Consider the following 16,469-nt stretch of genomic DNA (forward strand, 5'->3'; position numbering starts at 1 on the left):
CACATTACATCGACAATAGATCTGGAAATGTACCTTTAAAATACAGCATCAATTTTCAGTACCATCCTCTATCCCCTCCCCAAACAAAGAAAACATTATTTTACCCTAAAACTGCTACAGACTCGAGTGCTTCTGAATGTCTGGAAGATTTCAGGAACAGCACTGAATAAAAGGAACATTTGTGAACCGGGACTATTTTGGTTCACACATGATGTTCAAAATCATCAGATAGATTGGCTATTGAGGCCCTCGCCTGGGTTGAGGTTTAGAGAGATGGAGATATTTGGTATATCAGATTTAACTCTACTAGAGTGCGGACTGTCGCAGACAGGATCCACTTACCCCTCACCAGCCATCACAACTCTAACTTGGCTGTGGTTATGCAAGTAATTCAGAGCAAAATACTATACGCAGGAATATACAGAATAATTGTTTTTAACTGAATGAGGACTGGAATACAGTGTCCTGTTCCTTACCCTCCTCCCTTAAGATGGCAACTTTTGTAGGGCTCCGCAGATACTGTTAGGCTTCCAGTACCTTGCACCTTCAACGTGGGAGCCTAGAACTATGAGCCATCAAGCCATTTGACTGTGGTAGGCATCGCAGCCAATTCCCATAGTTAAATTCTGCGGAGGTTTTATACCTGAAACGTGAACTGTCTCGTGTTTCCTAGACAGATGCTGCCTGACCTGCTGAGCGCCTCCAGTGTTTCTGATCTTGTTACAGATTTGCAACATCTGCTGTATTTTGCTTTTCACCCATTTTTGTTCCAATGTGACTTCCATGCAAGCACTCTCCTGTGAGTGACTGAACAGCGACCAGGAACGGGAACCCTCACTGTATTTTCCCCTCCTTTGCCCAAAGGTGCTGGGTTGCTGAAGCCCATTGATGCACCCCTGAAATGTAATCAGTTAATTCAGCACAGACCAAGAAACAAACCTGGGTCATTACAGATTAGAAATACCACAGGCCATTAGGGATGATTTTTTTTAAAACGGCAGCATTTAAGAGAGCTGCCAGGTTACAGCTGATAAAGAACATCATCTCAAGAGGAGGTGTTTTCTATTGATCCCCTGCAGTCATCTACCCACACACAAGCTTGAAAAAGAAAGAACATGCATTTATGTAGCGACTTTCAGGTCCTCAGGATGTCCCAACTCGCTTTACAGCCAATGAAATACTTTTGAAGTGTACTCACTGTTGTAATGTTGGAAACACAGCAGCCAATTTGTGCACAGCAAGGTCCCACAAACAGTAATGAGTTACTGACCAGAAAATCCATTTTTTGCTATGTTGGTTGAGGGATAAATATTGGCTAGGACACCGGGGAGAACTCTCCCTTCGAATAGTGCCATGGGATCTTTTACGTCCATCTTTCAGCGTTCTAAAATGAACCACTTCTAGTATGAAATTTTACATTTTCCAATGCAAGGGGGATTACCTGAGAACCATATCTGTATGCATAGTGGTGCTCGCAACAAAAATGATAAGAAGCAGTTCGCTCTTTCATTACATTTTACACTATTGTACAGACAATGGCTGGTAGCACAAAAAAGTCCAAGTCTATGGCTCAGGTCTAAGTGCGGTACAATGCAAAAACTAAATTTATGTTTGTTATTTTCAAATGCTCGTCACTGCTACTTCCACACTATCAAAAATAAAAATGAGGCTGATATGTACGTTCAAAAATCACACTCCATGTAATGCCTGCAACAGGAGGAATTCTACAATTAACTCTTCTCCCAAAATTAAATACTCATCAGCATAAGAACAAAAAAGTTTACTAATGTCAAAACAAATTTTGAAATCTCATGACCAAGGGAATCATCAACAACCTGCATTATTATAGCGCCTTTAACATAGCAAAAACGTCCCAAGGTGCTTCACAGGTGCATTAACAAAGTTTGAACAGGAGTAGGCCATTCAGCCCCTTGAGCCTGTTCCGCCAATCAATTAGATCATGGCTGATCTGCATCTTAAGTCCATCTACCCGCCTTGGTAATACATTAGTCCATGTACATTCTAACCACACTGTCAACAAATTTCTTCTCCTCCCACCACACAAAAACAAACAAAAAAAAAAGGACTTTAGGGACTCTACTGTGAAGTATTTATCTGTGCTTACACTTACCTCTATAGCCTTCAGTCCTTTTTTTGACTAGATAAATCATTGAATACCTTTTCAAAAGGAATTGGCACGAATAGAACAATACGAGGCACTACAATTAGTTTCAGTACCCTGGATTAAAGAGAGATTTTTAAAAATTGACCAGGGATCCCTGATGGAAGTGTGCATGTGTGAACAGGGGAGGGCAAAATCGAGCTCAGCTGTGATGGCCCCCATGATGGAACAGCTTGCCATTGCTCACAGTGTAGGACAACGCATGAATAATGGCTACTTGAGTGAGGTGACAGTACAATTCTACCCAGGATGAATCAGCACCTTCAGAAGAGGAAAGGGTAGTCTATAAATAAAAGATTTTTTAATCCTGCTTTTTTTTTAAATAAAAGATGCATTATTCAAAAATTAGTCTGATGACTCATGCTGGATTATGAGCCGGATGTACAAGCAGTCTTACAGTAAATGAAAGTGGTTGATGTAATCAAGAATTAATGGATTTGTGAGCTTCCTGATTGTGCCTGCTGGAATGTAGCTTCTATATGCGTTGGGCTTGGTGATTCTAGTTTACGTAACTGGCCACACTAGCCTGAAAAACAGCAACCAATAACCAGAGAGCTCACCTGTGCAGAACTCCCTTTATTGCTGTAATTATATTACAGCACTGCTGCCCGAGACAGCAGACTTTCATTTTGATAGTGCGTTATATAAACTAGGCTAGTCCCTCTGGAATGTAGGAACATTCGGACAGTCGGCCATTCAGCCCCTCGAGCCTGTTCTGCCATTCAATTTGATCACGGCTGATCTGCGCCTCAACACCATTTACTCGCCTTCAGCTGCCTAGGCCCCAAGCTTGGGAATTCCCTCCCTAAACCTCTCTGCCTCTCTATCATTTTCTCCTCCTTTAAGACGCTCCTTAAATCCTACCTTGTTTACAAAGCTTTTGGTCACCTGACCTAATATATCCTTAAGTGGCTCGGTGTCAAATTTTGTTTGATAACGCTCCTGTGAAGCGCCTTGGGACGTTTTACTAAGTTAAAAGCGCTATATAAATGCAAGTTGTTGTTGATTGTTCCATATCCCTCGATACCCATACCCCAACAAAAACCTATTGATCTCAAGTCTTTCTGGTGCCACGATATGAATTTCTGCGACGAACGCAAAATATAGCCGGCCACTTCTTCTGTCCAAAGGCAAGTCATGCAGATCGGAAAGGTCCAGGTTCAAGATGCCGAGTTGGCAATTGGACACTAAAACTAGCCTGTGTCCCCAAGATTTGGGTGGCAGTTAAAGGAAAGAAGAGAAAATAAAAATCAAGCCAGGGTTCCTGCTCCTGACTTACTATCCAGGCATAACAGAATCTGGTTTGGTAGTGAAACCACGCCATGGTCATGAAGCCTCAGCATTCACCATTTTTCTCATAGTCAGGCACTTCAGTGAAGTATCAAAGTACCCCTGGAACTTTGCAGAGGTCACCAACCTCATGAGAGGGCACAATTTTAAAATTAGAGCCAAGCCATTCAGGAATGAAATCAGGAAACACTTTTTCACACAAAGGGTAGTGGAAATTTGGAGCTCTTCCTCCCAAAATGTTGTGGATCAATTGAAATTTTCATGAACGAGATAGATAGATTTTTGTTAGGTAAGGGTATCGAGGGATATGGAGCTATGGTGGATGCATGGAGTTGAGGTACAGATCAGCCATGATCTGACTGAATAGTGGAGTAGGCTCAAGGGGCTGAATGGCCTATGAGTTGGAGGGGATGAAATTGAAAATGTTCTACAACAAAAAAAAATTCAAAGGGTAAGTACAGTAGAATATCAATGGTAAAATTACATAGCACCATCCCAGAACCAGGATCAAGCACTGAACAGGGTAACTCATCTAAGAAGATCATCAAATAGAAATCAAGATCAAAATTCAGTCTCATTCCACAGGAGGTTTTTTCAAATCCCTCTATGGCCTCGCCCCTCCCTATCTCTCCAACCTCCTTCAGCCCTACTACCCTCCGAGATCTCTGCGTTCCTCCAATTCTGGCCTCTTCTGCATCCCCGATTTCCATTGCCTCACCATTGGCGGCTGTGCCTTGAGCTGTCTCGGCCCTAAGCTCTGGAATTCCTTCTCTAAACCTTTCTGGCTCCTTCTTTAAAGAAGCTCCTTAAAATCTATTCTCTTTGACCAACCTTTTTGGTCACCTATCCTTTGGCTCGGTGTCAATTTTTTTTGTCTGATTACGCTACTGTGAAGTGCCTTGGGACGTTTTACTACGTTAAAGATGCTATATAAATGCAAGTTGTTTTTGAATATCAACCATTCTAGATTAGGCAAATCAGTATGTTCAGACACGGTTAATAGCTCTAAATTTTTTAATACCTTGGACCAGATTCTTACTCTAGATGTTCACCACACATTCAGGGTGTAAACTTACTGTGAGCCCCATCTGCTTGGAGATTTTGTCTCTTGCTTACTTGTAAGGTCCAGGCCAGTTCTTATGAATGAGAAAAAGAGGACATCATAGGCAGGACACTAAACTCACAAAAAATAAACCTCGTCGGGAGTCACATATGGTCTGTTTCTTCAAAATAATTGCAAAGTGCATTAAAAGTCAGAGAGCTTCCTTGATAACTGAGCCATACAGATCGAGAAGGCTTCAGCTTTGATCCTCAATAAGAATAAGGAGAAACTGTTTCCACTGGTGGGTGGGTCAGTAGCCAGACAACACAGATTTAACATAATTGGCAAAAGAACCAGGAGGGAAATGAGGAGACTTTTTAAAAAAAATGTAGCGAGTTGTCATGATCTGGAATGCACTGCCTGAAAGGGTGGTGGAACAGTAATTTCAAAAGGGAATTCGATATTGGATATATACTTCAAAGGGAAAAATTTGCAGGGCTATGGGGAAAGAGCGGGGGGAGTGAGACTAATTGGATAGCTCTACCAAAGAGCCTGCACAGGCACGATGGGCCGAATGGCCTCCTTCTGTGCTAAAATGTATGATTCTACGATAACAGCCAGAGCAGCAGTGGGGGTTCTATGATTAGCCCAGCATCCTCCGGGTTAGGGAGGGGGGAGGGGGAATGAACTATGGTCACTACAATATTGGGTTTGGCCGTGATGTCAATAATCTGCCAGCATGCATTATTAAGGCTCACACATGAAGTTAGCCAGTTGGGCAAGGTAATAGTGCAAGAGCAGCAAAAAGTAATGAAATAAGGGGAGAATACTAAAAATGTAAGCTAGATCAGTTAATCTCATGGCACATATCTGCTCTGAGCCTCAATCCTTTGCAACATTGCTATGCAGTGGGTTATTTTGAGCGTAACCTGAATTTAGTGGTTTTATAGTGACAGGGGTAGAGGGAACAACTATACTTAGCCTATAATAGCCGCAGCGTTAGATACAGCAAGGCAGGTATTTGATGTAGTTGAACAATTGTAGCAACTGAAGAAAATTTGGTCAAAAAAAATCTGCAAAGCAGTCAAATAAATTTTCCTGTTTGTGCATTTAAATTTCACTGCAAATATCTCAGCAAAATTAATTTTACATAATCATGCAGGCAGCTTTGGGAGTGCACAAAGTATCCTTTGCACTAATATTTCCTGTTTCAAAAAAGTAACAGACCTTCAACACACACATGCAAAATGCACCATGTCCTGTACTGTATCTCTCTGATGATTGCACTGCAGGTTCAAACAAAATGAAACAAGTTTGTGCTTAGGTTTCCAGGACAACCATCCATTTCAGAACATCGTGGGTTCAAGTCCCACTCCAGAGACTGGAGCACATAATCTCTAGTGGAGTACTGAGGGAGTGCTGCACTGTCGGAAGTACAGTCTTTCGGATGAGATGTTAAACGGTCCGACCTCTCAAGCTGATGTAAAAGACCCCCATGGCACTATTTCGAAGAGCGGGTAGCTCTCCCCAGTGTCCTGACCAATATTTATCCCTCAACCATCACCAGTAAAAACAGATTATCTGGTCATTATCAAATTGCTGTTTATGGGATCTTTGCTTAGTGCAAATTGGCTGCCACGCTTCCTATATTATAACAGTGACCACACTGTAAAAAGTACTCCGCTGGCTGTAAAGCACTTTGGACATCCTGAGGTTGTGAAAGGCGCTCTATAAAGGCAAGTTCCCTCTTTCTGCGATGAGCAATAATATGCCACAACTTTGCACCCCCCCTCAACCCCCAACACCATACAAAAGTTATATTCAGAAATGTTCGCCTCCAAATCCCCTCCTCCAAAAAACCGCAAAAGGCAGCCAAATGACGGAGCAAAATAAAACCAACCCCCCCACCCCCCAAGTTCCGACCATCCAGAGTTTAGCATTGTTTTAAGAGCTCCACTGTTGCATACCCAATCTAGTCAGATGGGTTACTGCAAACAATTCTGCTTGTAACAAAACATTGCATTATGTGTGTGCGTGTGTGGGGAGGTGTGTGTGGGGGTGAGTGGTAGCACTTGCTGGGGCCCCAGTTTAAGAACGCAGGTGTGTTCCCCTGCTCCCTCTCGGTCAGGTCAGTGTGACGCAGGTGTGTTCCCCTGCTCCCTCTCGGTCAGGTCAGTGTGAAGAGACTACAAGTAGAGGCACCAAGCAAAAGTGAGCATGCATTCTGCAACACAAGAGATGGGAAAGCCAGAGGGAGCACCAGGCCACACTCTCTGACCGGTTCAAAAGCAGCACCAGCAGAGTCATAGGGAAACACGTTCCAATATTAAAGAGAGGAGAAAGCACGGCAGTGAGGAAGTTGAGTGCACACTTTTATACTGGTGTGTTGTTTTAATTCAGACCAGCACCCGTGAACGGCCTGCATTGTTCGATCAGTCTCTTACCCTGGCAGCAGACCCACAAACCCATGAAAAAAAACTGGGTTTACAAGTCTGCAGCCAAGGTAAAAGAGACGGATTTAGCTGTGTAAATGCTGGGAGCTAGCTCACAGGCGCTGGCTTCCCGCAATCCAAATTAAAACAATATAAAAGCAGCTCCACGCAGGATATGAGAGAGAGAGAGAGAGAGAGAGACATGCACAGACAGACACAGAGGAGAATCCAAGCAGAAAGTTTGAAGCTGTAGCACCAAAAGGTTTAGTGCATCTTTCTGTCGCTTACAGTACTAAGTGAAATATACTGTGAACTAATGAAACTCCTTTTTGTTTAAAGTAAACACATTTTTCAAAAGATGATCCAATCAATTAAACAGAAGCAGGTGTACATGCGAGTGAGAAAACAACAAGCAGATCTTCTTTTTAATTATTCCTTCGCACTACACTTGTAAGAGGCCAAAACAAAAAGCCTGCATGTCTTGAACTATGGCCTACAGCAAAAGAGTAAATTGCAGAACTTTGTGTGGTAAACTCCTCAATCAAGTGCAGCTTCAGGAAACCCATTCATAACCCTGGTGCTAAAGCTCACTCAAGCTCAGTACCAGAGTTCTATAAAGCAATGAGTCTGCATTATTACCTGTAAACAAAAAAGGGTAAATATATACTTAAACATTCCAGCTCTCAACTAAGCACAACAGCGATCTGCACTAACCTATTTTATCACTCCTTGAACCTTTCTGCTACACCTTCAGTGCTAGGCCACCTCATCAGACACTGAAGCTCAGCACCACAGTACGAATAGCTTCCTCCTGATCATACAGTAATCAACTGCATGGCCAGCACCCTTTCCTCATTTGTCACCCGTAGCAATTGCCTATTAATCCCACCAACATACATCATTTCCACAACCCACCCCCCGCCCCCCCCCACAACGGTACGACATGCAGTGACAGCTAGATCAGACAATACAAACACTAACACAGCACTGCCTCAGAACACAAGCCTTACCTCAACAAAGGCTTAATCTTCGCACTGCTTTGTAGCAGCTCACCTATTCCACAATCTTCCCACAAACACGCACAGCTCCTTCCAAAAAAAACAGGCCTCACCTAATTTAAGGACTGTTCTTGAGAGGCCCTCTTCTCTTTCTTTCTCCCTCTCTCTCTTTCTCCTGCCACAAACATCTGATACCGGTGTGTAACGCAAGTAACAGCACACAGTGACTGGAACCTCCCCAGACATGATGTCATATTCTGAGTGACTCACATTGGTTGGGGAAGAAGAGGAAAAAAAAAGAAATGCAGACATCTCCACTGGCTGATGTTTAACAGAGTCACGCTCCGGGCAATGTGGGATTGGCTTTGTTCTAATCTAATTGCTGGTTAATAATGTGAATCAAGGGAAATGGTGGTTATTTAGGAGTATATTCATAAAGTATGGGGCAATATATAATCCATAGAATTGAAATACCACAATGAAGCTTTAGGTAACTCTGATGAAATAGACTACCTGCTAAATCAGAACTGCTCTGTTAAATAACTCAGGCAGCATTCCCATTACTCCTCTCTCTCTATCTATCACCCCTCACCCCCACTTCCCATTGTTCCTCTCCCCACCTCCCAGCCTGTACCATCCCATCACTCCTCTCCCACTTCCCACCCTGTTCCATCTCATTACTCCTCTCCCCCACTTCCTACCCCGCTCCGTCCCCTCGCTCCTCTCCCCCACTTCCTACCCCGCTCCATCCCATCACTCCTCAACCACACTTCCTATCCCGCTCCATCTCATTACTCCTCTCCCCCACTTCCTACCCCGCTCCATCCCATCACTCCTCGACCCCACTCCATCCCATCACTCCTCGACCCCACTCCATCCCATCACTCCGCGACCCCACTTCCTACCCCGCTCCATCCCATCGCTCCTCGACCCCGCTTCCTACCCCGCTCCATCCCATCACTCCTCTCCTCCGCTTCCCACCCCGCTCCATCCCATCACTCCTCTCCTCCGCTTCCCACCCCGTTCCATCCCATCACTCCTCTCCTCCGCTTCCCACCCCGCTCCATCCCATCACTCCTCTCCTCCGCTTCCCACCCCGCTCCATCCCATCACTCCTCTTTCCTCCCTATTTCCCACCCCGCTCCATCCCATCACTCCTCTTCTCCCTCCCCCACCCCGCTCCATCCCATCACTCCTCTCCTCCCCCCCACCCTGCTCCATCCCATCACTCCTCTCCCCCGCTTCCCACCCCGCTCCATCCCATCACTCCTCTTTCCTCCCTATTTCCCACCCCGCTCCATCCCATCACTCCTCTTTCCTCCCTATTTCCCACCCCGCTCCATCCCATCACTCCTCTTCTCCCCCCCCCCCCCCACCCCGCTCCATCCCATCACTCCTCTCCTCTCCTCCCCCCCCCACCCTGCTCGATCCCATCACTCCTCTCCCCCGCTTCCCACCCAGCTCCATCCCATCACTCCTCTTTCCTCCCTATTTCCCACCTCGCTCCATCCCATCACTCCTCTTCTCTCCCCCCCCCCCCCCCCCCCACACCCCGCTCCATCCCATCACTCCTCTCCCCCATTTCCCAACGCCAGCATCGCACCACAAGAGGGATCATCAGGTTCCTTTCCATGTTATTTTCCCCATGCCGAGGGCTCACCCTCTCCTCCATCCACCAGTAAATCAGTGACTGGATAGCGGTCAGGAGTGGGGAAGCCTGGCTTATTTTTCCGCTCCCTGTCCCACATTTGCTGATGCTGTTTCAGCACCCCTACTCCCAGCTAACTCATCCAAATCAATCGTCATTAAAAAAAAATCCTCAAAAAGCATCTTGTTTAACTGGATTTATCTTTTATCTGCACTACTTGGTTTGAGGAGCTCACGTTCTACAGTAATTTGGCCCAATCCCTCAGGTATCATTGTGCGTAGAGCTGACCTATCTGGCACTTTTATAACCCAAGGCCCAAGTAAACTGCACGGGAATCACATTAATCATCAGTACTGTACAGGAGCGATACACTTGCTCAAAAAAAAAGTCCAGAAGATGGTCCCTTTTTAACTCCAGAATTCAAGACATAAAACATGGGGTATTTGAAACAGCGGGGTGGTGCACTGCATTGGGACCATGACCCATCATACTGTAGTGGGGTAGGCCATGGGTTTACGTATTACATAAACATTCCAACTGCAGCCTTGCCAATAGGCTTGAAGCGCAGAATTGAAAAAAAGCATTTTCTCCACAGCAAAGGGATTAAAAGAATCAAGGCTGTTAATAGAAGCCAATCGGCCTTAGTTGGGGGAATGGCAAGCTTTACGGAAAGAGGTGATAAATAGTCATATAGATTAGGTTGAAAGAAAGACTTGCACGCCTTTCAGGGCCTGAGGACACCCCAAAGAGCTTTACAGCCAATGAAGTACTTCTGAAGTGTAGGAAACGTGGGGGGAAAAGCACAGAAACAACATGCATTTATATAGAACCTTTAACATAGTGAAACATTTCAAGACACTTCACAGGAGCGTTAAACAAAATTTGACACCGAGCAACATAAGGAGATATTAGGTGACCAAAATAGGATTTTAAGGAGCATCTTAAAGGAGAGAGAGACAGAGGTGGAGAGATTTAGGGAGGGAATTCCAGAACTTAGAGCCTAGGCAGCTGAAAGCACGGCTGCCAATGGTGGAGCGATGAATAAATCGGGGATATGCAAGAGGCCAGAATTGGAGGAGCGCAGTGCTGGAGGAGGTTACAGAGATAGGGAGGGGCGAGGCCATGGAGGGATTTGAAAACAAGGATGAGAATTTTAAAATCGTGGCATTGCCGGGAGCAAGAATGCTCTCGCTCATGATCACCAACAACTTGCATTTATACAACACGTTTAATGTAGGAAAAACATCCCAGCCAATTTTACTGAAAAGTCTGCATTGCATGGATGCTGGGAAAGGACTAAAATGGACTCTCGTACGATGTCCACTTGCCTCCCCCTCCGCAATCAAATAATCTGCTGGCATTCACTGTTTTAAGCTTAATCATAGCAAAAATGGCTACTTGGCAAAGTACCTCTGCCATTCCCATTAAGGAATCAACATCTTTGGGGAAGGAGGAGGAAAATTGGAAAGAAAACCAGGAAGAGAAGTATAAACAAACAGGCTAACTTTCAAAGTCAACTAGGGGGATGATGTAAAATGTAGTTTTTCAGGAAAAGGGATGGTATAGGACATGAACTCAAGCAGGTTCTAACACAAACCTGAGATCACTGATGACAATGCTATGAATAAAAGGGAAATAAAGACACGTCATACGTTTCCTGTCGACAATTATTCACTCACACTGCAAATCAAAGACCAAACCTTGCTTTAATTTAATTTTAGGGGCGGTCTCAAAAGTCCAAACTTACAACAGACCAAACTCTTCATTTAATGATGGGTGATTTCTGACCCCAACATTTAAACTACAACTTTAAATTTTAAAACCATATTTAATACTCAAGACAATCTTTTAAGTTTTGGAGGCATTTTTCAAAAAAAAGAAATAGATTTGTCCAGTCAAGAGTTGTTTTTCCAACTTTTGGGATGACCCCTTAATGAAGATGCCAAAGTCCAACGCTGCATGGGGTTGTTAACTTTACACAGAGAATGACGTGGCTTTTTCCTAAACAAACTTACAGCGAATTCCAAGCCAAGCCCAGGTTATACACCCAAAGCACTTCCACCAAGCCAGTGCAATTTCAAACTCTTGAGAACTCTACGTTCCCAGACACTTTCAACAATTCAGGTTAGATTCTTTTTTTTTCAAAAAAAAAAGTTTTTTTTTTTGCCATTACTGCTGTTAAGAAAATAACTTCTCCGTTCACCTCCACACAAATGCTGTCACCTTATTTCTCACAGAATTAATAAAAAATATTCAAGGCTGAATAAATTCATTGGGCACAGTTATTTATATGTGATTACTATATAGAATTCTTGACCGGCTGGTTGATGACTATTTCGGGAGCAATATGACTGAGCTTTCCTGTACATATTCACATAGAGGATGAGACTTTAAACCAAGACCCTGTCTGCTCTCAGGTGGATGTAGAAGATCCCATGGCACTATTCCAAAAAAGAGTAGGAGATCTCCCTGGCCAATATTTATCCCTCAACCGACATCACTAAAATCAGGCGATCTGGTCATTAATCGCATTGCTGTGCGCAAATTGGCTGCCGCGTTTCCCTACATTACAACAGTGGCTACACTTCAAAAGTACTTAATTGGCTATAAAGCGTTTGGAATGTTCAGAGGTTATGAAAGGCTCTAATTAAATCCAAGTTCATTCTTTCTTTAGAGACATCCTTAGATAATGGGGAAAAATAAACAAGGGTCCAGATTGACTGAAAATCATTTTCTCCCCTCCCCTCCTCTCCCCTGCTCACTTTTGCTGAATGGAAAAGGGGAAAAAAGAAAGGAACAAGGAGAAAGAAAGAACTTGCATTTCTATAACACCTCATCGCATCCTCAGGCCATCCTAAAGTGCTCTGCAATCAATGGATTGTTTCCAAAGTGCAGTTACTATTGTTACTTTAGTCAATTATGACAGACAACTTAGGCTAACTGGCAAGATCCCACAAACAGGCTCCCCGTTTCTCATGTTACATTGTGGGACCTTTTGCATCCAACCAGAAGGTGCAGAACCGCCTTTGATTTGACGTCTCGTTCCCCACTCAGACGACGCGGCACACTCTCTGTGTTACGCTGGGAAGTCAGTGTAGATTGTGTGCTCGGGTCCTGGAGTGAGGGTTGGGCCAGTGTCCTTCCAGCACAGGGGCAAGAGTGCAGCCACTAAGGGAAACAGACACTTAAAATCACATTTAGAACCGATAAAGAAGTTTTCACACAAGTGATTAGTGCATAGAATGTATTCTTGGATTGAATGGTGGAGAGAAAAACCTTGAAATAATTTAAGAAACAACCGTATACTGCAATGGGGTGGTTGAGGGCCTTCAGGACTATTCCAATGCTCTCCTAGCCATCCTCCCACCCTCCATAAACCTAAGCTCATCCAAAACTCTGCTGGCCATATCCCAACTCGTACCAAGTCTCATTCACTCCTCACCCCTGTGCTCACTGACCTACATTGGCTCCTGGTCTAGCAGCTGCTCGATTTTAAAATTCTTATCCTAGTGTTCAAATCCCTCCATGGCCTCCCTCCTCCCCATCTCTGTAACTTCCTCTAGCACTACAACCCTCCAAGAACTCTGCATTCCTCCAATTCTAGCCTCTTGCGCATCCCCCACTTACTTCGCCCCACCAAGGAATTATAGACCAGTTAGCCTAACATCTGTTGTGGGGAAATTGCTGGAGTCTATAATTAAGGATAGGGTGACTGAACACCTCAAGAATTTTCAGTTAATCAGAGAGAGCCAGCATGGATTTGTGAAAGGTAGGTCGTGCCTGACAAACCTGACTGAATTTTTTGAAGAGGTGACTAAAGTAGTGGACAGGGGAATGTCAATGGATGTTATTTATATGGACTTCCAGAAGGCATTTGATAAGGTCCCACATAAGAGACTGTTAGCTAAGTTAGAAGCCCATGGAATCGAGGGAAAAGTACGGACTTGGTTAGGAAATTGGCTGAGCGAAAGGCAACAGAGAGTAGGGATAATGGGTAAGTACTCACATTGGCAGGATGTGACTAGTGGAGTCCCGCAGGGATCTGTCTTGGGGCCTCAATTATTCACAATATTTATTAACGACTTAGATGAAGGCATAGAAAGTCTCATATCTAAGTTTGGCGATGACACAAAGATTGGTGGCATTGTAAGCAGTATAGATGAAAACATAAAATTACAAAGTGATATTGATAGATTAGGTGAATGGGCAAAACTGTGGCAAATGGAATTCAATGTAGACAAATGTGAGGTCATCCACTTTGGATCAAAAAAGGATAGAACAGGGTACTTTCTAAATGGTAAAAAGTTAAAAACAGTGGATGTCCAAAGGGACTTAGGGGTTCAGGTACATAGATCAATGAAGTGTCATGAACAGGTGCAGAAAATAATCAATAAGGCTAATGGAATGCTGGCCTTTATATCTAGAGGACTGGAGTACAAGGGGGTAGAAGTTATGCTGCAGCTATACAAAACCCTGGTTAGACCACACCTGGAGTACTGTGAGCAGTTCTGGGCACCGCACCTTTGGAAGGACATATTGGCCTCGGAGGGAGTGCAGCGTAGGTTTACTAGAATGATACCCGGACTTCAAGGGTTAAGTTACGAGGAGAGATGACACAAATTGGGGTTGTATTCTCTAGAGTTTCGAAGGTTAAGGGGTGATCTGATCGAAGTTTAAGATATTAAGGGGAGCGAATAGGGTGGATAGAGAGAAACTATTTCCACTGGTTGGGGATTCTAGGAGTAGGGGGCACAGTCTAAAAATTAGAGCCAGACCTTTCAGGAGTGAGATTAGAAAACATTTCTACACACAAAGGGTGGTAGAAGTTTGGAACTCTCTTCCGCAAACGGCAATTGATACTAGCTCAATTGCTAAATTTAAATGTGAGATGGATAGCTTTTTGGCAACCAAAGGTATTAAGGGATATGGGCCAAAGGCAGGTATATGGAGCTGGATCACAGATCAGCCATGATCTTATCAAATGGCGAAGCAGGCACGAGGGGCTGAATGGCCTGTTCCTATGTACCATTGACGGCCGTGCTTTTAGCTGTCTAGGCCATAAGCCCTGGAATTTCCTCCCTCAACCTCTCCCTCCTCCTTTAAGACACTTAAAACCTACCTCTTCCACCAAACTTTTGGTCACCTGTCCTAAAGTCTCCTTCTTTTGCTCCGTGGCGATATTTTGCCTGATTATGCTCCTGTGAAGCACCTTGGGACATTTTATTATGTTAAAAGCGCTATATAAATGTTATTTCTGGATGAATGAATTAAGATGGGCCAAATAGTCTTACTCATCTGTAATTATTTTATGATTTTCCATTTATATACGTGCCTCATCACATCCTCAGGACATCCCACGGCACTTCACAATTAATGAATTACTCTTGAAGTGCAGTCACTGTAATGTAGGAAAACATAGAAGCCAATTTGTACATATTAAGGTCCCGCAAACAAATGAGATGAATGACTCACTAATCAGTTTTTGGAGGCGGTTAAGGGATGATTGTTGGCCAGGACACTGGTGAATGCGCTGAGAAGTATCAGGAGATCTTTTAACGTTCACCGCCAGAACAGGCGGATGGGATCTTGGCACTTCTGACAAAGCAGCACTTCCTTGGTATTGCACTGGAGTGTCAGCCCAGGTTATGTGCTCAAATCTGTAATGGGGCTTGAACTCAACCTTCTGACTAAAAGGCAAGAGTGCAATGGACTGAGCAAAGCTAACAGGTATCCAACAGGCTCAGAGTGCCCAGTAAAGTGTGTGAAAGATGCCCCATGATTGAGTAGGCCCCCACTTGACCAAGGAACCAAAGGGTGACACCAGCCCCTGAAGCCATACTCCCAGCATGAAACAACACCATCAGGAAGAGGAAAGAGAAAAAGGGAGAAAGTCTGGCAAATAAAAACATGAAGGTCAAAACGAAACTGTAATTATAATAGAAGTAATGCACAATACAAGAAAAGATACAACTTTTAACTACAAATGTTTTGTGTCGCCACTGGGATAAATAGCAACCGACTTAAACTGAATACAAGTGAAATACAGCACAAATGAGTATTCGATGAAAATCCAGTGCAACTTAGGTCATAATTAAACTTCAAATTCCAATGTTCTAATCTTCACCACAAATTGAAAACAGTATATTTAACCCCGGTCACTAATGTGAGCGATGACTAAATAGGAAAATTCATTTTATACTCACATCAATTTCCTCCCCCTCCTCCCACCTTAACAACCAGAGGAGTTAAGGTTTTTAAAAAAAACACATTAACAAAAATAAATCCCAGAATTGATTCCAATAATCTATTTCCAAGTCAATTCACGAGTTCTATCTTGGAAGGTAAGGTACATGAAGGTAAGGTAAATGAAGAAAGTTTGTGCAGAATCCAGAGAGGTGACTTTGCTTTGCCCTGTAGATTATTAAAACTCTCTCCTGACCTGGCAGTGTGCGACTATTCCTCTCCACTTCCCCGCACCCCTCAGCATAAGAAGCCTGAGTTATTACTGAAGCAATATCAATACATTTATATTGCAATTTAGGTCAGATAGGCTGAGCTGTCAATCAAAGTTCCAATTATCTGCAATAAGTCAGTGGCAGCAATATCCTTCCAGTTACTTCTAGTTTAATGCTCCTGCCGTCACAGGAGCAATGCCACAATTTGGAGGAAGTGAAACATCAAGAAGTCAGATTTTACCTTCTTTTTAGATCTTCCCTCCCCGGAGACAAAAATCCATGGAGAGAAGTTGCTTCTTCCCCGGGTTTCTGCTACTCTCGAGCTGGCTGCTATGCACGAGTCCAGACAACTGGTTCTCCCTCCTGCCTTCCTTTTCTTTGGAACAGAGAAAAGGAAAGAGCGTCAGGCTTTCACCCTTCTA

At 43.9% G+C, this 16,469-nt stretch overlaps 1 protein-coding gene across 1 annotated transcript in view; it reads right to left on the reverse strand.

Annotated features, from left to right (window-relative positions):
• pak1 (p21 protein (Cdc42/Rac)-activated kinase 1) overlaps nt 1–16,469 on the reverse strand; it is a 168,700-nt gene that overhangs the window by 89,297 nt on the left and 62,934 nt on the right. The window contains exon 2 of the mRNA XM_067985682.1: nt 16,289–16,423. The gene's annotated coding sequence lies outside the window, so the exon portion shown is untranslated. The remainder of the gene's footprint in view (nt 1–16,288; nt 16,424–16,469) is intronic.

The sequence above is a fragment of the Heptranchias perlo genome, chromosome 6 (assembly GCF_035084215.1).
Source record: "Heptranchias perlo isolate sHepPer1 chromosome 6, sHepPer1.hap1, whole genome shotgun sequence".
Taxonomy (NCBI): Eukaryota; Metazoa; Chordata; class Chondrichthyes; order Hexanchiformes; family Hexanchidae; genus Heptranchias; species Heptranchias perlo.